Source organism: Rhinatrema bivittatum, chromosome 2 (assembly GCF_901001135.1).
Source record: "Rhinatrema bivittatum chromosome 2, aRhiBiv1.1, whole genome shotgun sequence".
Taxonomy (NCBI): Eukaryota; Metazoa; Chordata; class Amphibia; order Gymnophiona; family Rhinatrematidae; genus Rhinatrema; species Rhinatrema bivittatum.
In genome coordinates this window covers 48222105-48242094 of record NC_042616.1, presented here as the reverse complement: position 1 = coordinate 48242094, position 19990 = coordinate 48222105, and the positions used below count along the sequence as shown (strand labels likewise).

Below are 19990 nucleotides of genomic sequence, written 5' to 3'. Positions count from 1 at the left end.
AATGGCTGGCACCTTCTTTCACATGTGGTGGGGGTGTCCCAAGGTGAAGGATTCATGGCAGGCAGTATTTGATTATATTCAGCATACCTTAAAGATATCAGTAGTCCTAACACCCCAGACTGGTTTATTGCAGGTTGCTCTGGAAGGGGGTACGACCTGGCAAAGGTTACTAGTCATGCAAGTGGTTCTAGCAACCAGGTGGGAGATTGCATCTTGGTGGAAGAAGGTGACGTACTTGCCAGGTTGGATAGAATCTATCATTTAAGCCGTCTAACAGCTATACGTAATGACCAGCTGCCCAAATTTCAAAAAATATGGGAACCATATTTAACGGGGAAGATTACCACCTCATAGGATGGGGGGAGTAGTGTCACTAAATGACAGAGATTCTCCTAGAGTTCATCTTTGTTGAGCTGACGATACTACTTCTCCACAATTTCATGAGATATAAGGCCCAGAACTTGGAACTTTTGTGATATTCTACTCTTCTTACCCTGCTGTTTATTATATTACCGCAGTACTGCTTTCTTACTTGTTGCATTATTGCTCTACAGCTTTTCATGATATGATACCACGGAGCAGATGAGATGATTCGTAGACAGACTGCCGGAGGGGAAGGGGGGCCACCAGAACCTCCCTTGCGGGCACCCTTCACACCCCATCCCTCAAAACTGCACACCTTACCCTTACCAGAGAAAGAGCCTTCTCCATTGCTGGCCCGATTCTATGGAATTCCCTTCCCACTGATCTCCGTCTTGAACCTTCCTTACGCAATTTCAAAAAAGGTATCAAGACTTGGCTCTTCAAGCAGGCCTACCCGGCTGCTATCCAATCCTAGACCCCTTCAGAACTCGCCTTTTGCATTATAATTATGTGTACGGCTAATCCAGTTATATTATGTACTCCTCTTATGTTGTGATTTTAGTAAACTCTTGTAGTTAGTATAGTTACTCTCCGCTCTGTCCTCTTAACTTTGTTCCTTCATCTCTCCGTCAGCCTTTCTCGCTCCCGGCCCACTCTTCTTCCCCTATTCTTGCCTGCTCCCCATTCAATGTAATTTTCTTTTCTTTCTTTGAGTTAATTGTAAACCGGCGTGATGTGTTCTACGAATGTCGGTATATCAAACGTTCATAAATAAATAAATACAGTGCGCTCTGCCGAGCGCACTGTATAACCCGCTATCAGACGCGGGTTAAATAGGCGCTAATCCACCACCTAACACGATAAGGGAGATTAGCGCCTATTTATTGTGCGTCTGACACGGACTGAAGGTAATAGCGCTCATCACATGCAAATGCATGTGAATGAGCCTATTACTCATTCACTCCGCATGATACTGTCCTCTCTCTTCCTTTCGCCACTGCTCCCCATCCCCCCTCCCTGTTACAATGTATTTTCGCTCTTTTTGTTTAAGCAGTTGTAATGTGAACCGGCATGATGTTCTGACGAATATCGGTATATAAAATCTACCAATAAATAAACACAAAAAGATAAATGTGCGTCTCAGACAGGAATACCGACGCCGGTAAGAATCGGCATCGGTTTTCATAAGGGGCCGTCTGTCATTAATGAAGACGAAGGCCCGATTTTCGGACGTCCGTTTTCATTAATGACAGGCCTCCCCTTATGAAAACCGATGCCAATTTTTGCCGGCATCGGTCTTCAGTGGCGGCGGCCACTGGTTTGGGCTATCCAAGGAGGTGCTTAGGTCGCGCAAGCGACCCTAGCGCCACCTTGGTAGCGTGACCCCCAAATTTAAATGTTGCATGGCGCCCTAAGAAAGCGCCATGCAACATTTTTCAGCTGATTTTTCAGCGTCGGCTTTCAGCGCTTTTTATTACATCGGCCCCTTAGTGTGGTTTTGTGGAGTCCTGCAGGGTGAAACTGCCTGGGGAAGTCTGATCTGTGGACAGCAGGAGCTTGGGATTCTCCCTGAACTGTGCCTCTGGACTAAAGTCACAACATTATTAAAAGGGTCCGTACCATCAGTAAGTGGATTAAACAGCGGTAAAGGCTCTTTTCATCATGTTATAACTTACAACAATTCTTTACTCTTTAGCGACTCCAGCAGTTCACATTGCTGTTGGCACCACTGCTGTTTAGACGAACTCAGACTGGAATTCAAAAGTTGCAATGGGGCTTTGAAAGTATTCTTCCCCCGTACAAGGAACCCTTAAATAACACCATTGAAGATTATAGGAGGAGTTCCACTGAAAACTGTGAATTGAAATATGGTCTTGGCATCCACTATCTGGGTTCAGCTGGCCCAGGGGTTAGATATGGTTTTCTGTCCTCACCGCCCTGCCTCCACTGCTTCTGGCTCTATCCCTCCCCCTCCCCCTTCACTGCCTCTCTCTGTCTCCCTTACATACCCTCACCACCACCTCTCCCCCATCCCCACCCTGACATCATTCTGGCTCTTTCACCCACACCTCCCCCACCACCGTCTCTGGCTTACTTTGACATTCACCCTCTGCCTCTCTCTCACCCCTCTAATGCCTTTCCCCCTTCTTCCCTCACTCCTGCCTCTCTCATTTCACCTTGATTCCCCTCACACTGTTTCACATGCAGCCCCCTTCCCACATGGCTCTCATGCAGCCTGCTATGCCAGCCCTTTCTTTTTTTTTTTTTTTTTTTTGTATCGGCCTGCTAGAAAGGGAAGTTTTCTTTAGCAATGTTTAAAGGTCATTTTAAAGAAAAAGATTTTTAATATCTGGCTTATTTACTGAGATGACAGTGTTTAAAGTCATTTCTCACACCCCCATGAGGGGTGTGTAAGTAATTAAGGAAAACAGTCATTTTTTATTTCTGCTTTAACCCATTCTTCAGTAATTTAGTTTCCCAGGAAGTATTTCTTCACGGAGAGGGTGGTGGATGCCTGGAATGCCCTTCCGGAGGAAGTGGTGAAGTCCAAAACTGTGAAGGACTTCAAAGGGGCGTGGGATAAACACTGTGGATCCATCAGGTCTAGAGGACGAGTATAAAGAGGAGGCAGCAAAACACTGCACGGAGCGGCAGTAGCCACAGAGGCATTCACGGAGCGGGATGCCAGTGGCCAGTGGTTGGTGTTCCACCTTCACGGAGCGGAAGGATGGAGGGCTGCCATCTCCAAATTAAAAAAAAAACAAAAAAACAGGGGTGGGTAAGAGTATGTAAAATTAACGGAGAGTTCATAGGCTATAGGTATTACCAAGTATTAGGCTTATTCAATATTTGTTGATAGTTAATGTGGCTTTCAATGCATACTTCACTTTCAATGCATATCCAGCATAGCTCTCTGCTTTAACAGCAGAGGAGAAGAAAAACTGATACTTCACGCATATCCAGCTTAGCTCTCTGCTTCAACGGCAGGGGAGAAGAAAAACAACCAATAAGGGCTGAATAACATAGTCTGGGTAAAACAGATAAGCATGGGTGTAGCTTGCTTATTGCGGTAGTTACTACCCCTAACTAATTAAGCTAGATATTTCACTTGGAAGCAGCTCCATCACTGCTCTCTACATTAATGGTGGGGGTGAAAGGGAAATAGAACCAAAGAGCTAAGAGAAACAGATAAGTATGAGAGAAAAAAGAAGTGTGAGGCTTGCTGGGCAGACTGGATGGGCCGATTGGTCTTCTTCTGCCGTCATTTCTATGTTATATGTTTCTTAAAAGGACTTCCGGTGTCCATTGACATCTGTTTGTTATTATTAGACTGAGAGAGCCTTTTTATTTTTTTTTAGTTCATTTAACCATCCTTAGAAACATTTCTTTCATTCTTAATCCATTTTTGGATTCCCGGGAGCCCAACTGCAAGCTTCTCTTTTCTGTAATTGTTGGCTTTCATTTTCACAGCAGGGGATGATGTGACTGCTAATTCCCTGCTCTGTGAAGTGTAGCTGTCTAAAAAGCATCAACGCCGGTCTAATAACTGATTTTAAAAAGGCACCAAGTTTTTTTTTCTCTCTTGGAGAGAAATGTTTTGGTTTCAGTTTAGATGCTACAGACCACGTGATTTCCATGAAATCTGTTCACTTACAGGAAGAGACCCGAAGAGGCCAGAGAAATTTTGGAAGTGGAGGATGCTGTGCCGTGGGGATCCCCGTAGGTCCCCTGGTCTGCACCAGTAGGATACACCAGGAGAGCTCTGAGATTTTGATTTTTGAGAGCTCTGGTTTGTTTGTTTTTGACCTGCTCCCAGTTCAGGAGGGAACCCCCTCCTCACTGCCTGAGGGGACAGGATTGGGTGCCGTTTGCTCTGAGGCGAGTCAGGCTGGTGTCTGCAGTTGAGCGAGGCACAACTGTGCCCTGCATCCAGCAAACGTAGGGACTGTATTGACCTATAAGTGAAGACCATAGTTTTTGCAGAAATTTCTTAGTCATCTTTTGAAGGAGGGAGTTTGTTTTTTCACCACCAGCTCCTTGCCTACTTTTGGAGAGAAGAGAGGTTTTTTTTTTTACTTTTCCCATCATCGAGGAGAGACTTGGACCCTGGAACACTGATTCAGAGGCTGATCCGATAGAGACTGGAGTGCTTGGATTTGCCATCCTGTTTCTTCTTTTTGATGATTTGGCCATTTTTGTTGGGACTTTATTTTTAAGTTCCAGTAAACCATTGTTTGTTGAACCCCAATCCAAGCCTCTGCCTGTTCTTTTACACCTCAAGAACCAGTCTGCTGAACTGAGAGATCTTACCATGTAAGTACAAGTAGGAGTGAGACATCATACAAAGCACCTGTCCCCAGGAGCTTAGGGTCTCGGAGGCTTGTCCTCCTCCCCACATCCCTCACTTCCTTTTTGTCTTACTGTGGTGTTTTTGATGGTGTGAGTAAGAGAAAAAGAGTAAGCTGGGAGAGTGTGGCCTCATGGACTTCTGCTGTGACCAGGGCCCGTGCAAGAGTATTTAGCACCAGAGGCAAATCTTCGGTGATGCAACCCCGTGTCCAACTTACCTCTTGGTGGCAGCTCCAGCACGGCACTCCCTCGTGCAGTACTTCTCCTTTTTAAGCAGTATTAGATCTGGCACAATGCCCTTCTATGCTTTGTGCTGGCATGATCTATCTGCCCCTGAATTCTGGCACCCAGTTTTCCTAAAGGAAGCACCAGCTTTGGCTGTGACCCCTGTATTAGGGACTTATTAACCAAGAGGGGATACACTCAGAGGTAGATTTTAAAAGCGGTGCTCAAGGAGGGAGGGAGGGAGAGAGAGAGAGAGAGAGAGGCTCTGTATAGAGTCACTCTGACACTCTATATATAGGCACCACTGTAGAGGGGCACTTTGAATCAGGGTGGGGTGGCTGTAACACCACCCACCTTAACGCAGACTAACCCTATACAGTGCCTCTCTGTCTCTCTCGACACTGAGTAGGTACGGTGTCCCTCACCACTAGTTCTTCATCTAAGAAGCGGTACTGCACCTTCTCAGAAAATTATTCAGTGAACACAAACGTTTGGTGAAACAATAATTATTTATTTCAGGAACTTGCAAGTACGGGTGTCACACAGAAGTAGGCACCCCCTCACAGCATTGTGCCTTTCCATTTATACATCTTTCAGCCTAAGCAAGGCCGCTTTTCCTCCCCAATAACTCCCTCTGTATTTTTTTTTTTACAAATTCCCTTTTTTGGGCATCTGCTCCTTAGCTTGTCTGTTCGGGTGAGGCTCAGCTCATGTCCACCTCTTTTCTTTACACCCCCCCCCCCCCCTTGTTACCTGATTGGTTATATCCTTATCTTCTCGGGGCCCAGTAGCCAATCACTGAACCCCTTTTTCCGTGCAGCTGACGCCTGCTGGACTCGTGCTTAAAACCCATGTCCTGTTCATGCTGTGCTTCTCTCCTGTCCCTGACTCCCCTCCCCCTGCATTCCTGTCTTTCTGACTATGGTTACTCACATACTCCCTCCCCTGTCTGTGTTTCACTTCAATTCCCTTCAGCGGTTTGGTCACTGCCTTCTTTTTCAAGGAACTCATACAACCAAGCCCGTCCTTGCTCTTTTCTGTTCATTGAATTGCATTTAGAAGAATCCACACACACTATTCTTTGTCTCAAAGCACATTTCTAGAAAGCGGGGGAGGGGGGGGGGGCTGGCTGGGTTTGCAGCTAGGCCTTCTAACAACTAGAAGTTTCTCTAATTAACTTTACCAGAAATTTAAGAAAATAAAGAAATACAGTTCTATTTCTATATTGTATTACTCTCTGGAACAGCAACATTAGTGAGCCCTTGCTCGCATTCACAAAGGGGAATTTACCGGTACTGATAAAGTCTGAGGGTTACATCTGTGGACCTGCTAAGTCTCTTACAAGTGGTAGGCAGGTCATCACCAGCATTTCCGCTGGGAACCTACATTCTCATCCAGTGGCACAGAGGGACTGTGCAGTGTGAGAGCTGAGGCAATTCAGTGGCAGTATTTTCTATCTGAGTCCGCCCATTAAAAGGCCTGGGGGGGCGGACCAGTGACATTCAAATTGCCATCGGCCAATGAGCCCCTTTGCGTTTAAGGGCTTGGACATGGATGGGACCTGCTGCTGCCTCTATTTGTTGGGAGGAGGAGGAGTGGGCCAGGAGCCACAGGCCCAGCAGAGAAAGTGGGGCAGGAAGGTAGGAGGGAGGATAATGTAAAAGTTGCTCTAGGGGAGGGATGAGTTGCTCTGGGGTGGGATTGGGGGATGAATTGCTCCTGGCAGTGGCAGGGCCTGTGCAAGCGCTAGGCAGCCGGCTAGAGTGCCACAGTCTTGGGGATGACTGGTAGCAGCAGGACTGGGCCAGCATTCAATTGGATTTCCGGACTGCCCTCGCTCACCCCCGCAGCCTGAGACCAGAGCAGATAGGCAGCAGATGCTAAAATGAAAACGCTGTGCCCGGCGTCCTTGAGTGAGCAGACGCACAGGATAAACGTGTTGAAGAGACGCATGCTACCTGCTGCGTGTGCACTCGGTAGTAGTCAGCAGGCGCAGAGCAGTACTGAGGACAGACCAGACGGCTTTTTACTTTGAGGCTTGTTTGTTCGCTATCCGACTCCTCAGTCCTAGGCCATCAGTTGCAGGCTGGTGCTGGAGCACTGCAGTGTAGAGTGCGTTCCCAATTCCACTTTCCTTGCAACCTACGAGTGTAATTCTGCCAGCTCCAAGGAAGAGGACTCAAAGCCTGTCTGCAGATAAGCTCTACCAATGCCTTTGTTCCCTGCCTTCTGCTACTGGTGCTGCCAAAAAAAAAAGTCAGCATTAATGGAGGAGGCTGGACCTCCCATGGTCCAGTGCACGTAGCAGCTGCTAGATCCCATGGAGGTAACTTGCTGTCCTGCTGCAGTGTGTGGAGCTGGAGCAAGTGCAGTCCCAGACTCTGTGCCCAATGTGCTTTTTTTTTTTTTATCTGGAACATAAGCTCAGGAGTAGGAGAGAGAGAGAGAGAGAGAAAAGGAGATATGCTACTGGGCATGGGGGAGAGAGACAGAAAGATGATGATGCTGGGAAGAGAGTGGGATGCTGTGCTGTGCCGTGCCAGAGTCACCAGTGTTGGTTATGAAACTCTAATTGGGAAGAACTACTTTTTGAAGAATGGTTAAGTTGAAGATTGGTCAGTAGTTATCCCAGTCATCAGATCTTCCCAATTTATTCTTTAAAATAGGTTTTATAACGGCCTGTTTTTTAGTCCATTGGCATATATCCTTCTGCTAAAGCAAGGTTTACTAGCGTTGTTATTGTAGGGGTTATGGTTTGGTTTACTTGTTTTGCGAGAAGGCAGGTATCATGTCAAGTGGATTCGTAGCTGGTTTAGTTTAGTTATGATTTTGCTTTTCTCCAATTTCGAGACTGTGTCAAATGAAAACCATTTATTGAGCGCATTAAAGTCATACGAAGCATTAATAGGGTAGGTATAGGTGATTTTCTGTTTCACTTTCTGGATTTTTTTTCTGCTAATGCTGTTGCATAGTCATTATATGAAGTATTTATGAAGTAATTTTTCGCTGATTGACGTTTTGAGTTGAAATCCACACTGTGTATTCGTTTTGCGTAACAGTCTTTTTTTTTTTTTTTTTTGCTTTATTTGTTAGTGTCCTGTAGTGAGATAGGTATGATTTGTATCTTTTAAGTGATTTGTCTGTAGGGTTTTTTCACCAATATTTATCAAGTTTTCTTAGGTGTTTTTTGATTCTTTCAGTTCGTTATACCAGGGGTTCATTTTTCTGTGATTATCATTATATGTGATTGTAGCTTTGGTTTGGATTGGGCTGTATTTATCTGCTAGTTCTTTGATCCTTTTTTCCTATGAATCAAATGCCTCATCACAGCTGTTTAGATTTCGGGTGCTGATTTTGGTCTCTAATGCATTTGTTAGTGTTTCAGTTTTAATGTTCCTTCTAAATGTTTGAGAGGCAGGGGCGGATTGGCCTATAGGGGGATCGGGCATCCTCCAGTGGGCTGGTCGCTCTGGTCATGTGGTCTGCCGAGCGTGGCCACGTCAGAGGCCACGCTCGGCAGACCACGGGGTATATCCTGAGCCGGCCTGGGTGGAAAATCCCCAGGCTGATCTTTACCTGGAATCCGCCCCTGTTGAGAGGTTTTGTTTTCAGAGTTTTTCTCTATGTTCTCTGTATATTGGTTCAGCTTTGATTAGATGGTGGTAAGAACATAAGAAAATGCCATACTGGGTCAGACCAAGGGTCCATCAAGCCCAGCATCCTGTTTCCAACAGTGGCCAATCCAGGCCATAAGAACCTGGCAAGTACCCAAAAACTAAGTCTATTCCATGTAACCATTGCTAATGGCAGTGGCTATTCTCTAAGTGAACTTAATAGCAGGTAATGGACTTCTCCTCCAAGAACTTATCCAATCCTTTTTTAAACACAGCTATACTAACTGCACGAATCACATTCTCTGGCAACAAATTCCAGACTTTAATTGTGCGTTGAGTAAAAAAGAACTTTCTCCGATTAGTTTTAAATGTGCCCCATGCTAACTTCATGGAGTGCCCCCTAGTCTTTCTACTATCCAAAAGAGTAAATAACCAATTCACATCTACCCGTTCTAGACCTCTCATGATTTTAAACACCTCTATCATATCCCCCCTCAGTCGTCTCTTCTCCAAGCTGAAAAGTCCTAACCTCTTTAGTCTTTCCTCATAGGGGAGTTGTTCCATTCCCCTTATCATTTTTGTAGCCCTTCACTGTACCTTCACCATCGCAATTATATCTTTTTTGAGATGCGGCAACCAGAATTGTACACAGTATTCAAGGTGCGGTCTCACCATGGAGTGATACAGAGGCATTATGACATTTTCCGTTTTATTCACCATTCCCTTTCTAATAATTCCTAACATTCTGTTTGCTTTTTTGACTGCCGCAGCACACTGAGCCGACGATTTCAATGTGTTATCCACTATGACACCTAGATCTCTTTCTTGGGTTGTAGCACCTAATATGGAACCCAACATTGTGTAATTATAGCATGGGTTATTTTTCCCTATATGCATCACCTTGCACTTATCCACATTATATTTCATCTGCCATTTGGATGCCCAATGTTCCAGTCTCACAAGGTCTTCCTGCAGTTTATCACAATCTGCTTGTGATTTAACTACTCTGAACAATTTTGTGTCATCTGCAAATTTGATTATCTCACTTGTCGTATTTCTTTCCAGATCATTTATAAATATATTGAAAAGTAAGGGTCCCAATACAGATCCCTGAGGCACTCCACTGTCCACCTCCTTCCACTGAAAAAATTGTCCATTTAATCCTACTCTCTGTTTCCTGTCTTTTAGCCAGTTTGCAATCCACGAAAGGACATCGCCACCTATCCCCTGACTTTTTACTTTTCCTAGAAGCCTCTCATGAGAAACTTTGTCAAACGCCTTCTGAAAATCCAAGTATACTATATCTACCGGTTCACCTTTATCCACATATTTATTAACTCCTTCAAAAAAGTGAAGCAGATTTGTGAGGCAAGCTTTTCCTGGGTAAAACCATGCTGACTTTGTTCCATTAAACCATGCCTTTCTATATGTTCTGTGATTTTGATGTTTAGAACACTTTCCACTATTTTTCCTGGCACTGAAGTCAGGCTAACCGGTCTGTAGTTTCCCGGATCGCCCCTGGAACCCTTTTTAAATATTGGGGTTACATTTGCTATCCTCCAGTCTTCAGGTACAATGGATGATTTTAATGATAAGTTACAAATTTTTACTAATAGGTCTGAAATTTCATTTTTTAGTTCCTTCAGAACTCTGGGGTGTATACCATCCAGTCCGGGTGATTTACTACTCTTCAGTTTGTCAATCAGGCCTACCACATCTTCTAGGTTCACCGTGATTTGATTCAGTCCATCTGAATCATTACCCATGAAAACCTTCTCCATTACGGGTACCTCCCCAACATCCTCTTCAGTAAACACCGAAGCAAAGAAATCATTTAATCTTTCCGCGATGGCCTTATCTTCTCTAAGTGCCCCTTTAACCCCTCGATCATCTAACGGTCCAACTGACTCCCTCACAGGCTTTCTGCTTCGGAGATATTTAAAAAAGTTTTTACTGTGAGTTTTTGCCTCTACAGCCAACTTCTTTTCAAATTTCTCTCTTAGCCTGTCTTATCAATGTCTTACATTTAACTTGCCAATGTTTATGCTTTATTCTATTTTCTTCTGTTGGATCCTTCTTCCAATTTTTGAATGAAGATCTTTTGGCTGAAATAGTTTCTTTCATCTCCCCTTTTAACCATGCCGGTAATCGTTTTGCCTTCTTTCCACCTTTCTTAATGTGTGGAATACATCTGGACTGTGCTTCTAGAATGGTATTTTTTAACAATGAGGGAGACCCCTGCTGGCTGCAGGGTTGGTGCCATGTTGGGCATGCCCAGGAGGTGCCAGTCAAAGTTCCTGAAACTTTGACAGAAGTTTTCCGTGGTTGGGCTCCATCCTCGATATCACCCATTTGTGAGGACTAACATCCTGCTGTCCTGTGAGAACACCTGTTACATCAGGTAAGCAACATTTGCTTTCACTCCTCTGCCTCTGCTCCCGCCGGCAGCTCTTAAAGCATTTTTCTTCTCAGATCGCAGCTCCTCTTCAGTGGGGATGCCGCGTCCAAGTGCCTGCCTGGCCTGTGGTGAGCCAGCTTTGTTCAGCATGCCTGCCAGGTGAGGAAGGTCCCTCCTCAGCAGGGCAGCCAAATTTAGTCTGCGGACACAATCCCCCCCCCCCCCCCCCCCCACATGGCAAGGCCATTCCCGGGTCGGCAAACTGCGGGAATAGCGGCCATTTTGGGGATTTCGGCAGCTCCTGATTCGGGGCTGGGGAGCCGAATTTTCAGGAGTTTCCCCCCAATTTAAGCCCCGTGCTACCTCAGGATGATGTCCCTGACCCCCCTCCCCCCCTCCGGCAAAACTAGGACCCGATTTTCATCAGAATTTGTGCTTCTGCACAAATCTTATTTGGCCAGCTTGCAGGAGGAGGAGGACCCTTTCCCAGGTCCCCTGCTGGCGAAACTCCCACGGCTGACTCCACCGCCCGTTCTCCCGATCCCGGGGCCACAGGGGCCCATCAGGGTGCGGGTGGTTCTGGGAGTCATCCCCATTTCTGACACCCCCCCCCCCCCCCCGGCTCCTCTGGTTGCTCCGGACCCAGAACCCACTGTAGATTTGGTGGGAGCGCTCCCCCCCAGGAGGGGGATGACCCCCTAGTCCTCTGCATGTTTCAGAAGGAAGAATTGGAACCCCCTCATTCCTTTTGTCCTTTAGGAGCTGGGACTCGAGGGGCCCCCTGCGGACACACTGATGGCTTCTCTGCCCAAATATATGGACCCAGTACTGGCGGGGCTTAGGGCTCCAGTGAGTGCTTTCCCTTTTCATCCTATGCACAAGCTTTACTCCTCCGGGAATGGGAAGCTCCCGAAGCAGGACTGCGTGTAGGGAGAGCCATGGACAAGGTCTACCCCCCCCCCCTCCCCCCAGAGGATTGCTTGGACATGCTGCGGATTCCCATGGTGGACTCCTCTGTCTCTGCGGTCACCAAACACACTACTATCCCAGTAGTGGGGGCCACGGCCCTAAAGGACTTACAAGATCGTAAGCTTGAAGCCCTTTTAAAACGTATCTTTGAGGTTCTCGCTTTGGGTTCCGGGCGACGATCTGCAGCACTCTCAAGCAGCGGGCAGGTCTTAGGTGGGTTCAACAATTGCTCAGCACCCAGGACCTTCCGTCAGCTGAGGCGGAGCAGGCTGAAAGGTTGCAAGCCGTCATCGTGTATGGGACAGATGTGCTCTACGATCTTCTCCGCGTCCAGGCGAAAGCAATGGTCTCGGCGGTATCTGCCAGAAGGCTCCTCTGGTTGCACAATTGGTCAGTGGACCCCTCTTCTAAGGCGCGCTTGGGCACCTTGCCTTTCAAGGGTAAGTTGCTTTTTGGAGAGGACCTTGATCAGCTTATTAACTCTTTGGGGGAAAACAAGGTTCATAAGCTGCTTGAGGACTGCCCGAAACAATCTAGGTTGTTTACGCCCTCCCGTCCTCGTTTCTGGGGTCAACGGCGATATACATCTCGGGGATGCGGTGGCTCCACTAGAGGTTATTCTTCCCGATCTCAATCTTGGTCCCAGCCTTTTCGTAGGCGCAGGCCCTTCCGTGAGGGGGCCTCTCAGCGTGCCACCTCCAAGCCCGCTTCACAATGAAATCCGGTCGACCCACTCCTCGGTCCCCTGTCTGGGGGGTCGTCTCTCCCTGTTCTTCGAGGAGTGGGTCACAATCACGTTGGACCAGTGGGTTCTCAACATTGTCTGAGACGGTTACGTCTTAGAGTTTGCTCGAGACCTGCCGGACCTCTTCGTTGTCTCTCCTTGCAGCCGTCTCAAGCGGGAGGTGGTGGACCAAACACTTTCCAGACTTCAGATTCTGGGCGCCATTGTCCCAGTTCTGCAGCAGGAACTCGGCGCCGGTCAGTATTCTATTTACTTCATCATACCCAATCCTTCCGTCCAATCTTGGACCTCAAGAGGGTCATTCGGGCCTTCAAGATCTCACATTTTCGCATGGAAACCCTGAGAGCAGTTATCGTGGCGGTTCATCCCGGCGAGTTCCTTGCCTTTCTCGATCTGACAGAGGCCTACTTCCATATTCCGATCCACCGCGATTACCAAAAGTATCTTCGCTTCCACATCCTCGGCCGGGATTTTCAGTTCCGAGCGTTGCCAATTGACCTTGCCACCGCCCCATGCACCTTCACCAAGGTCATGGTGGTGGTGGTGGCTGCCCTCCGCCGAGAAGGAGTCCTTGTCCACCCCTATCTGGACGACTGGCTCGTGCGGGCCAAGTCGGCGAATCACTGCAGGCAGGCGGTGGATCGGGTCCTAGCTCTCCTCTCTTCCCTGGGATGGATAGTCAATTTTCCCAAAAGCAATCTCCAGCCTTCCCAAGTGTTGGAATTTCTGGGGGCCAGCTTCAATACTCGGATCGGCAAGGTGTCCCTGCCTCACGCTCAAGCTCTTAAACTGATCAATCAGGTGCAGAACCTCCTTTCTCTCCCTCTCCCAACAGCGTGGGACTATCTCCAAGTTCTGGGCTCAATGGCCTCCACCATTGACCTAGTCCCATGGGCTTTTGCGCATATGCTTCAGTTACAGAGAGCTTTTCTATCCCGTTGGCAGCCGGTGTCGGAGCAGTTTCACACGGTTCTCCCGCTTTTGGTCTCTACCATCGCAGCCCTGCCGTGATGGCTTTCACTCCCTCATCTCATCCGGGGAATGCCTCTTCAGACTCCACAGTGGATGGTAGTGACCACGGATGCCAGTCTCTCCGGCTGGGGAGCATCTGCTAGTCCCAGACCACGCAGGGGCTTTGGTCTCCGGTCCAGACTCTGTGGCACATCAATCGGCTGGAAGCCTGAGCTGTGCGTCTGGCGCTACAGGAGTTTCTACCCTTAATCCGCGGTAAGGCGGTGAGGGTCCTATCCGACAACCCCACCACGGTTGCTTATATCAACCACCAGGGCGGCACGCGCAGTCACCTGGTGGCCCTAGAAGCCAGCCGTCTCTGCTTGGGCGGAGCGCCATCTGGAATCCCTGGCAGCCTCCCATATTGCAGGCAAGGAGAATGTACAGGCCGATTTCCTCAGTCGCCAGTCTCTGGATCCGGGAGAGTGGGAACTCTCGGACAAAGCCATGGATCTGATTGTTGACAGGTGGGGTCCCCCTCACCTGGATCTCATGGCGACCTTGCACAATGTCAAGGCCAACAGGTTCTTCAGCCGCTGGAGGGAGCATTGTTCGGAGGGCGTGGACGCTCTAGCTCTCCCCTGGCCCACAGACGTCCTTCTTTACGTGTTCCCTCCGTGGCCTCTGGTGGGAAAAGTTCTCTGGAGAATAGAACTCCACCAGGGGCCAGTGGTTCTGGTAGCACTCGAATGGCCCCGCAGACCATGGTTCGCGGACCTCGTCAACCTGACCACAGACGGGCCGCTTCGATTCATCCATCTTCCTCGCCTGCTTCGGCAGGGGCCCATATTTTTCGACCAGGCCGATCGCTTTTGTCTAGCGGCCTGGCTTTTGAACGGCGACGTCTGAGGCGTAAGTGCAATAGAGAGAAGGTTATCTCCACTCTTATGCGGGCTCGCAAACAGTCCACTTCACTAACTTATGTGCGTGTGTGGAAAGTTTTTGAGACCGTCTGTACAGAATCGGGTGTTTTGACTCGCTCCGCTCCAATTTCGGTGGTTTTTTTCTTTCCTCCAAACGGGTCTCTCCAAGGGTGTCTCCTTTGGTTCGTTATGCGTACAAGTGTCCGCTCTCAGAGTCCTTCTCGATAGAGTCGACGGTCATCCCGTGGCGTCTCATCCGGATGTGATTCGTTTCTTGAAAGGCGTCAAGCCCCTGAGGCCACCCATTTGCTCCACTTGCCCGTCGTGGAGTCTCAATCTCGTCCTTTGGGCTCTTTGTACTGTTCCGTTTGAGCCCCTTTGTTGGGCTACGGTGAAAGATCTCACTCTCAAGGTGGTTTTTCTCGTGTCTATCTGTTCCGCGCGGAGAGTTTCAGAGATCCAAGCGTTGTCCTGTCGGGAACCTTTTCTGTGGTTTTCTGATTCCGGAGTCTCTTTCAAAACGGTGCTTTCTTTCTTGCCGAAGGTCATTTTCACCTTCCATGTCAACCAGTCGTGGAGCTCCTTGCGTTCTCTCCAGAGGAAATTGCGGGGACCACTGGGGGCGACCTTCGCCAACTGGATGTTAAGCGCGTCCTACTCCGGTACCTTCAGATTACCAACGACTTTCGGGTGTTGGATCATCTCTTTGTCCTCTGGAGCGGGCCGAATCGGGGCAAACTGACCTCTAAGGCTTCCATTGCTCGGTGGTTGAAGGAGGCCATTTCCTCGGCCTATCTTTGTCAAGGCCGAATGGATCCGGAGGGCCTAAAGGCCCATTCGCTGCATTCTCAAGCTACTTCCTGGGCAGAAAATAAATCGGTTTCTCCGCAAGAAATTTGCAGGGCCACTACCTGGACGTCCCTGCATACTTTTGTTCGACACTACCGCCTGGATGTACAAGCACCAGTCTTTGTTTCTTTTGGTAGGCAAGTGCTTCGAGCGGAACTGTCTCGGTCCCACCCAGTTTAGGGAAGCTTTGGTACATCCCATGGTCTGGACTGATCCGGGTATGTACAGGGAAAGGAAAATTAGTTCTTACCTGTTAATTTTCGTTCCTGTAGTACCACGGATCAGTCCAGACGCCTTCCCATCTTCTCTCTTTTCGTACTGTCCACTCGAAGCTTTTTATTGCAGATTTTCAGAAGTCGGTACTTGATTTTTCTATAACACAATGACTGTTTACACCGGAAGCTTTGGTGGTGGTGAACCAAATATATGCAAGAGTTCCTATCCCTACAGAGTTCCTCAAAAAGTTATTGAGTTGCTCTGTTGAGCCTTCTAGTTACTTGGTTGATTCTGTTATTGTTGTTGTTTTTTTCTGCTTTGACAATAGTTATACTGAAGGGCTGCAGGGTAGGCTCTGTCCTGATATAGGATATCCTTTCAGTTTTGGTCTGTCTCCATCTGCTGGACAGGAGGCTCAACCTATGGTCTGGACTGATCCGTGGTACTACAGGAACGAAAATTAACAGGTAAGAACTAATTTTCCTTTGAGACGTCTTGATTTTCCCACATCCAGCTGGTCTGTTTTCGGGCTGCATTCGCTATTCTTTCCTTTTGAGCGTAGTCGTGAAAGCAAACAATTATATCTCGAGGAGTGTTTGCCCCAGCAAGTCTCAGGGCCCAATGCGCTTGGTCTATTTTTATAGGCTGACTTTCTGAAGGGTCTTCATTCCCCTCGGGATTCAGTAGGAAATTGCAAAAGTGACTCACCACTTTCTCACAATCAGCATTCTCTGCGCTCTCTTGCAACCTACAAAATCTGAGGTTTCCCCTCCTGGACTGGTTTTCTAGATCTGCAAGTTTGACCCGCATGGGCATCATAGTGGATAATACTTTAAAATCGTCGGCTCAGTGTGCTGCAGCAGTCAAAAAAGCAAATAGAATGTTGGGAATTATTAGGAAGGGAATGGTTAATAGAACGGAAAATGTCATAATGCCTCTGTATTGCTCCATGGTGAGACAGCACCTTGAATACTGTGTACAATTCTGGTCGCCGCATCTCAAAAAAGATATAGTTGCGATGGAGAAGTTACAGAGAAGGGCAACCAAAATGATAAAGGGGATGGAACAGCTCCCCTATGAGGAAAGGCTGAAGAGGTTAGGGCTGTTCAGCTTGGAGAAGAGATGGCTGAGGGGGGATATGATAGAGGTCTTTAAGATCATGAGAGGTCTTGAACGAGTAGATGTGACTCGGTTATTTACACTTTCGAATAATAGAAGGACTAGGGGGCATTCCATGAAGTTAGCAAGTAACACATTTAAGACTAATTGGAGAAAATTCTTTTTCACTCAACGCACAATAAAGCTCTGGAATTTGTTGCCAGAGAAGGTAGTTAGTGCAGTTAGTGTAGCTGGGTTCAAAAAAGGTTTGGATAAGTTCTTGGAGGAGAAGTCCATTAATGGCTATTAATCAATTATACTTAGGGGTAGATTTTCAAAAAACGCGAATAGGCGTACTTTTGCTGGCGCATCAGGCGCCAGCAAAAGTACGCTGGATTTTAGTAGATACGCGCAGAGCCGCGTGTATCCACTAAAATCCTGGATCGGCGCGAGCAAGGCTATGAATTCTGTATAGCCGGCGAGCGCCAAGCCGCGCAGCCTACCCCCGTTCCCTCCGAGGCCGCTCCGAAATCGGAGCGGCCTCGGAGGGAACTTCCTTTTGCCCTCCCCTCCCCTCACCTTCCCCTCCCTTCCCCTACCTAACCCACCCACCCGGCCCTGTCTAAGCCCCCCCCTTACCTTTGTCGGGGGATTTACGCCTCCCAGAGGGAGGCGTAAATCCCCGCGCGCCAGCGGGCCGCTAGCGCGCCGGGACGCAACCTGGGGGCGGGTCCGGAGGGCGCAGCCATGCCCCCGGGCCCGCCCCCGACCATAGCCAAGCCCCCGGGCCCGCCCCCGGAACGCTCCCGACACGCCCCGAAAACGCCGCACGGTTCGGGCCCGCCCCCCGACACGCCCCCCTCCGAAAACCCCGGGACTTACGCGAGTCCCGGGGCTCTGCGCGCGCCGGTAGGCCTATGTAAAATAGGCTCACCGGCGCGCAGGGCCCTGCTCGCCTAAATCCGCCCAGTTTTGGGCGGATTTAGGCGAGCAGGGCTCTTAAAATCCGCCCCTTAGGGAATAGCCACTGCTATTAATTGCATCAGTAGCAAGGGTTCTTCTTAGTGTTTGGGTAATTGCCAGGTTCTTGTGGCCTGGTTTTTGGCCTCTGTTGGAAACAGGATGCTGGGCTTGATGGACCCCTGGTCTGTCCCAGCATGGCAATTTCTTATGTTCTTATGTTCTTATGTTCATTCTCATCCTGCAACTCGTGGCACGTATCTTGCAGGTTTTTAGTTAATTCAGCTTGTCCTTCCAATCGAGTGTCCAATTCATCCAATGTTTCCCATCGTAGCCAATTCTTCATGAAAGTCATCTAGCATACCATGAATTTCTTTTTTATAACTTTTAAGGTCCTGCCGTAGGGCGCAGAACCAGTTTCAGAACTCCACACGGGTCGGGGCCTCCTCCGCTGAAATGTTAAACTCGTCATCAGCCTCTCTCTGCTCTAAATCGAGGTCGGCCTCCGCCGTGGAACCGTCTTCCTTCGGGTCTGGCTTGAACAGCTTGCAGTAGGAGAAATGTTGAAAATCTACTGGTTTTCTTTTGCCCGCCATTGCTATAGATATCGGGCGATCTTTTTCTCAGCTTTAGTTTATAGATTATGGCTGGGTGAACGTTTTTAATGTATAATAAGCTCGGGTGTTGAGGGAGCTCGAGAGCTAAGCTGCCATCAGCTAGGATGACATCACATCCTCCCACATGTATGATTTTTTACCCGTCGGTGAGAGATTGTATGTGTGTACTCGGTGCAAAGAGCTCCTGGCTTTCAGGGAACGGGTCCGATCTCTGGAGGCTAGAGTAGCAGACTTGGAGGAGCTGAAGCAGACAGAGAGGTACATTGATGAGACCTTCAGAGACATGGGAGCCAAATCCAGTCTAGCAGCCTCAGTGCTGCCTTGGAGCAAAAAGGTCTCCCAGTAGGAGAACATCACCCTGGTGTAACAGGAAGTGATTCTGTAGCAAGGACCTGCTCTCCAGGTGATGTATTGTCCTCTTGCAATGAGGACAAGACTCCCAGGGCTACTGCCCAGGATGGAAGGGCTAGGCTGGCCATCATAGCTGGTGATTCAATTATTAGGAATATAGATAGCAGGGTGGCTGTTGGACGTGAAGACCACCTGGTAACTTCCAACCTGGTGCAAAGGTGGCAAACCTCATGCATCATCTAGATAGGATTTTAGACAGTGCTGGGGAGGAGCTGGCTGTCATGGTACATGTGGGCACCAATGACATAGGAAAATGTGGGAAAGAGGTTCTGGAAGCCAAATTTAGGATTTTAGGTAGAAAGCTAAAATCCAGAACCTCCAGGGTAGCATTCTCTGAAATGCTTCCTGTTCCACATGCAGGTCCCCAGAGGCAGGCAGAGCTCCAGAGTTTCAATGTGTGGATGAGATGATGGTGCAGGGAAGAGGGATTCAGTTTTGTAAGGAACTGGGGAAGCTTTTGGGGACGGGGGAGATTTTTCCAAAAGGAGGGGCTCCACCTTAATCATAGTGAAACCAAGCTTCTGGCACTAACTTTTAAAAAGGAGATAGAGCAGCTTTTAAACTAGAAAAAGGGGAAAAGCAGACAGTCACTCAGCAGTGCATGGTTCGGAGGAATGTATCGTTGAAGGATACTAATGAAACAGGTGAGTTAGAGCATCCCAACAGAGAGGTTCCAAAAAAAGCAAACGTAGTCCATATGCCTATAAGTAAAAAAATCACCCGAAGCCATTGTCAATATCGGTGGGCCTGACCAATATTTTGGTCTAATGCAAGCTGCAAGGCCTATACAATACAGAGCCAGCCTAAGGATGTCGTTTGCTGGTACTGGAGCAATTCTAGCCATTGAATGCATTGACTACAGTGCCATTCAACATCCATAGCACGTATTTACTCACTGCAAGGGACTACTGTTCCAAGGCCTCGGTGTAGTCCCGGACATTACAGTAGGATGGCAATCTGGTCCATCTGCGTCAAGCGCATTTTGCTGTTTAGCATTGCCACAGCAGGAAGGCCCAATCTCTCTGGAAGGGTCCGATACCAGCAAAAGTAACACAATGAGACCGAAAATTTTGTCATCAGAGAAACCTCTTTTCCCGGCGGTGCCATCAGCATCTAAAACGGCTCCTGTAGCTAAGGCTGGGCTGGGTTGTGGTTGTGGAGGCCATCACAGAAGACCATCCGGTGGGAGGAGCTACAGGATGGAAGTCCAGGAGCAATGCGAGATAGAAGCAGCAATGTTCTTATTAGTGATTGGGCGAAGTTGGAGGGTATCACAGTCACTGGAGTCAGAACCCATGTGG

At 48.3% G+C, this 19990-nt stretch overlaps 1 protein-coding gene across 1 annotated transcript in view; it reads left to right on the top strand.

Annotated features, from left to right (window-relative positions):
• Window positions 1-3893: 3893 nt before the first annotated feature.
• Window positions 3894-19990, top strand: part of LOC115083906 — a 51714-nt gene continuing 35617 nt past the window's right edge. Inside the window, exon 1 of the mRNA XM_029587984.1 lies at window positions 3894-4677. The gene's annotated coding sequence lies outside the window, so the exon portion shown is untranslated. The remainder of the gene's footprint in view (window positions 4678-19990) is intronic.